This window comes from Mustelus asterias, unplaced genomic scaffold (assembly GCF_964213995.1).
Source record: "Mustelus asterias unplaced genomic scaffold, sMusAst1.hap1.1 HAP1_SCAFFOLD_623, whole genome shotgun sequence".
Classification (NCBI taxonomy): domain Eukaryota; kingdom Metazoa; phylum Chordata; class Chondrichthyes; order Carcharhiniformes; family Triakidae; genus Mustelus; species Mustelus asterias.
Genome location: NW_027590572.1, coordinates 147,882 through 153,881, shown reverse-complemented (window position 1 = coordinate 153,881; position 6,000 = coordinate 147,882).

Below are 6,000 nucleotides of genomic sequence, written 5' to 3'. Positions count from 1 at the left end.
ATTGGGTACTTTAAGCAAGGGATACAAGGAAGGTGTGTAGAGCTCACTGAGCCGGGAATTCTAAGGGGGACGGGACCCCAACCGGAGGAGACACATGGGAACTACCCACAATGTTTTAAGGGAGAGGGATGGGGGTGCGTGCATGCCTTTGTCCCTAAAAATGATTCGTGCGCTGAGGCACATTGTGCTCTCCAGGAGTGCCGGGTCTGGGAAGGACACTTCACTTGTGACTGCAAGCAACAAAAATGCATTGCAGTCACCGCGGGTAGGCAGCTTATGTGTGGCAAGTGCAACAGCACCCACGTAGGCTCAGCCTCAGGGACATATCCATTTGATTCTCACCAAGAGGTACAATCAAGTGGACAGTCCAGGGGGAGGGAAGGTTCCACAAGATGGGGCCATGCGGTCAAACGACCCCGGGGTAATGCATGTTATCGGGTTAAAGACGGGTACGTGTTTTTATTTAAAAATGTATATATGACGGCCACAGACAGGCCTCCAAGGTTCTTTTCCGTAGGGACAATCAGACCTCTCACGGTTCCATGCCCAAGCGAAGGGCATGTCCAGAAACGCATAGTGACCAGGGCCATCAGCGCAGAATTTTGCTCCGACTGGCAGGCCCCTGTCACACTAGGGTCTTCTTTAGGATATGGATTTCTGGGGACACTATCCCTGGGAGGCGCCGCAGGGGTGATCAGTGCCAGTAATAGGAACTTCTTCATATGTGGACTGACCATTTTAGGAAACAACACCCTACAAGCATTAGGCGCAATTGACCAAGAACTCGCAGAACTCAGACTATACACACAACAAACGAGATATGCGGTGGACTATCAGCTAGCCAGACAAGGGGGGGTATGCACCATCATCAAGGAAAAATGCATCACATACGTACACGACGAGACACTAAACATAACAGCAGCCATGTCCGGGATACAAAAGCAATTGGATAACTTTAAACAGGGGTTAACAGGGACTGATGGGTGGTTAGGATGGCTGTTTAACACAGTTTGGGGAGCATATATTATGAAGGGATTAATCCTAGTAGTAGCCATCCTGTTCACACTCTGCCTTGGCCTAACCTGTATTAAAGTGATATGTGCAAATATTACATCAAGAATGCTACCCACTGCCAGTATCCAGATGCAAGAACTTAACAACGACACAGAAGAGGAGGAACAACGGCAAGGACAACAGCTGTACAAATCACTGTTCCTCTGAAGGTCGTCCATGGGGGGTCAGCCATGAATGGCACCCCCTGGACGAGAGGAGGGACTGAAGGAGGAAATTTTCCAGAAAACCATATTTGTATCATCAAACATATTTTTATTGGACTAATTGGCACCACTCATAACGGGCCAACAATGCAGAGGGGCACCCCCGGATGGATATTCGATCGGGTCCCCCCCCTGCACAGCTGAGAGACTCACGAATTTCAGAAACTACGGAAGATCCCTAATCTGCCTAGCAACAGCACGTAGCTGCATTTTTAAACTGGCCAAGGCAGACATAAAAATCTGATAAACTAAGAGATAAGGATAAAAGGTTAAGAATGAAATACCCCAGACACCCAACAGGACAGGATGACATTAACACTCAATCTCACAAGCAGGAAACACAGACACGGAACAATGGGATCAATTTAAATAAGAGGACACATAGAGATGGTAATGGAAAACGCATTTAGACACCGGGGCAGGACCAAGTAATCCCATTAACACGAACACACACCATACAAATGCTAATCCATGAAACTTCCTAGGGACTTTTGAAACTGACAGACCACTTTATACATTGTGTAAAAAAAGGCATAATCAAATGTTCCCGCGCGAATTTTGGATCCCTATAAAGATCCAGAGCTGATGTGATTTAATGGAGATCAACGTGGCCAAGCCACTGTTTCTGAGCTGGCTACGGGGGTCTCCCTGGGATCCCAGTAATTGTACAATAAAGACACGCTTTGAACCTTGATTTGCGACTCAACTTCTATTCTGCACTGGTAAGGGATATTTCCCTACAACACCATCTTACCCATGTAACTGTCCAAATGCTACAAAATTGCACCCACCTCTAATGCTACCTGTGGCAGTTTGTTCCAGACACTCGCCACTGTTTGCGGGGAAAAAATTGCCCCTCTGGGCTCTTCTGTATTTCTCCCCTTCAACAGGACGTCCCAACTGGGCCTGATGAAATGTATCCTAGGATTCTGTGGGAGGCAAGGGATGAGATTGCAGAGCCTTTTGCGTTGATCTTTGGGTCCTCGCTGTCCACGGGGATGGTGCCAGACGACTGGAGAATGGCGAATGTTGTTCCTCTGTTTAAGAAAGGGAATAGAAATGACCCTGGTAATTATAGGCCGGTTAGTCTTACTTCGGTGGTTGGTAAATTGATGGAAAGGGTCCTTAGGGATGGGATTTACGACCATTTAGAAAGATGCGGATTAATCCGAGATAGTCAGCACGGATTCGTGAAGGGCAAGTCGTGCCTCACAAATTTGATAGAATTTTTTGAGGAGCTAACTAAGTGTGTTGATGAAGGTAGGGCAGTTGATGTCATATACATGGATTTTAGTAAGGCGTTTGATAAGGTCCCCCATGGTCGGCTTATGATGAAAGTGAGGAAGTGTGGGATAGAGGGAAAGTTGGCCGATTGGATAGGTAACTGGCTGTCTGACTGAAGACAGAGGGTGGTGGTCGATGGAAAATTTTCGGATTGGAGACAGGTTGCTAGCGGTGTGCCACAGGGATCAGTGCTTGGTCCTCTGCTCTTTGTGATTTTTATTAATGACTTGGAGGAGGGGGCTGAAGGGTGGATCAGTAAATTTGCTGATGACACCAAGATTGGTGGCAGAGTGGATGAGGTGGAGGGCTGTTGTAGGCTGCAAAGAGACATAGATAGGATGCAAAACTGGGCTGAAAAATGGCAAATGGAGTTTAACCCTGATAAATGTGAGGTGATTCATTTTGGTAGGACTAATTTAAATGTGGATTACAGGGTCAAAGGTAGGGTTCTGAAGACTGTGGAGGAACAGAGAGATCTTGGGGTCCATATCCACAGATCTCTAAAGGTTGCCAGTCAAGTGGATAGAGCTGTGAAGAAGGCCTATAGTGTGTTAGCTTTTATTAACAGGGGGTTGGAGTTTAAGAGCCGTGGGGTTATGCTGCAACTGTACAGGACCTTGGTGAGACCACATTTGGAATATTGTGTGCAGTTCTGGTCACCTCACTATAAGAAGGATGTGGAAGCGCTGGAAAGAGTGCAGAGGAGATTTACCAGGATGCTGCCTGGTTTGGAGGGTAGGTCATATGAGGAAAGGTTGAGGGAGCTAGGGCTGTTCTCTCTGGAGCGGAGGAGGCTGAGGGGAGACTTAATAGAGGTGTATAAAATGATGAAGGGGATAGATAGAGTGAACGTTCAAAGACTATTTCCTCGGGTGGATGGAGCTATTACAAGGGGGCATAACTATAGGGTTCGTGGTGGGAGATACAGGACGGATATCAGAGGTAGGTTCTTTACGCAGAGAGTGGTTGGGGTGTGGAATGGACTGCCTGCAGTGATAGTGGAGTCAGACACTTTTTAGAAACATTTAAGCGGTTATTGGATAGGCACATGGAGCACACCAGGATGATAGGGAGTGGGATAGCTTGATCTTGGTTTCAGATAAAGCTCGGCACAACATCGTGGGCCGAAGGGCCTGTTCTGTGCTGTACTGTTCTATGTCTATGTCTAACTCCTGGATTCAATGTTCTGACCAATGAAACCAAGCGTGCTGAATGCCTTCACCACTCTGTCCACCTGTGACTCCACTTTCAAGGAGCTATGAACCTGTATCCATAGATCTTTGTTCTATAACTCCCCCCAATGCCCTAACATTAACCAAGTACGTACTGCCCTGGTTCGATCAACCAAAATACACCACCTCACATTTATCTAAATTAAACTCCATCTGCCATTCGTCAGCCCATTGGCCCAATTGATCAAGATTCAGTTGCAATCCGAGATAATCTTCAGTGTCCACTATGCCACCAATCTTGGTATCATCTGCAAACCTAGTACACCTGCCTCAATTTCCATCCAAATCATCAATAGAAATGGGAAAGAAGTGGACCCAGTGTATGAATGACATCACCTGCACTTCCCTCATCCACACTCAATTTCAAAAAATTCTATCAAATTAGTTCAAAATGACCTCCCTGTGACAAAGCCATGCTGACAATCCCAAATTAACCTATCCTTTCCAATTAGATAGTAATTTTCTCCAGTAGTTTTCCTGGCACTGACGTGAGACTCTCAGGTCTGTAATTTCCTGGTTCATCTCTCCCACCCTTCTCAAAATGGACCCACATTAGCCATTCCCCAATCCTCTGGCACTTCCCCTGTCGAGCTGGTGTATGAGGTGGTTGGGAAGTGAGAGGTGTGACGGCAAAGTCTCTGTGTCGTTGGTGTTATAGGTCAACCTATAACACTTCCCCTGTGGACAGAGTGGAATTTAAACATTTGTGTCAGAGCCCCTGCAATTTCCTGCCTCGCCTCCCACAGCAGCCTGGGATGCAATTCATCCGGGCCTGGGGATTTGTCCAATTGTATACCAGTCAAAGCCTCCAATACTTCCTCACTTCCAATGTCAAACTGCTCAAGCTCCTCAGTCCCTTTTCCTGAGTGAAGATGAGAAGTATTCAGTTAACACTCTTCCAATGTCCTGAGGTTTCACACACACACATTGCCCCCTTGGTCCCTAATCAGCCCTGCACTTACCCTGGTTACCCTCTTCCCCTTAATATATTTATAGAATATCTTGGAATTCTCCATCTTGTTCACGTCCTCTTTCATGCCCCATTTTTGTTCATCTAATTACTTTCTTAAGGTCCCTCTTGCCTTTCTAAATGTTCTGTATTGTTAACCATTTGTCACCTGCCATCGATCCTGCCTCGCTCCCTATCACAGACCTTCCCTTCTGTTCCTTTTACCAAGTGACTCCTAACTTTACAATCTGAGAATGCTGGAAATACTCGGACATGATTGAGATAGAACCATAGAAAATTACAGCTCAGAAACAGGCCTTTTGGCCCTTCTTGTCTGTGCCGAACCATTTTATGCCTAGTCCCACTGACCTGCACTTGGACCATATCCCTCCACACCCCTCTCATCCATGAACCCGTCCAAGAAGGGGCTTGCAGCTCCGAAAGCTTGTGTGGCTTTTGCTACCAAATAAACCTGTTGGACTTTAACCTGGTGTTGTTAAACATCTTACTGTGTTTACCCCAGTCCAACGCCGGCATCTCCACATCAGTTCTTCCATTGAGCCAGTGTCTTATCCAATTTACTACCTCCCCATGTATACCTAGCGACTGAACCTTCCTAACTAACATCCCATGAGGGACCTTGTCAAAGGCCTTGCTGAAATCCAGGTAGACAACATCCACCGCCTTCCCTTCATCCACTTTCCTGGTAACCTCCTCGAAAAACTCTCATAGATTGGTCAAACATGACCTACCACGCACAAAGCCATGTTGACTCTCCCTAATAAGTCCCTGTCTCTCCAAATATTTGTAGATCCTATCCCTTATCACACCTTCCAATAACTTGCCAACCACCGACGTCAAACTTACTGGCCTATAATTTCCCGGAGTTCTTTTGGAACCTTTTTTAAACAACGGGACAACATGAGCCACCCTCCAATCATCTGGCACCTCCCCCGTGAATACTGACATTTTAAATATGTCTGCCAGGGCCCCTGCAAGTTCAACACTAGCTTCCCTCAAGGTCCGTGGGAATAACCTGTCCGGTCCTGGGGATTTATCCAATCTGATTTGCCTCAAGACAGCGAGCACCTCCTCCCCTTTAATCTGTAAAGGTTCCATGGCCTCCCTACCAGTTTGCCCTATTTCCGTAGACTCCATGCCCGTTTCCTCAGTAAATACGGATGCAAAAAAACCATTTAGTATCTCCCCATCTCTTTTGGTTCCATACACAGTCTACCACTCTGGTCTTCAAGAGGAC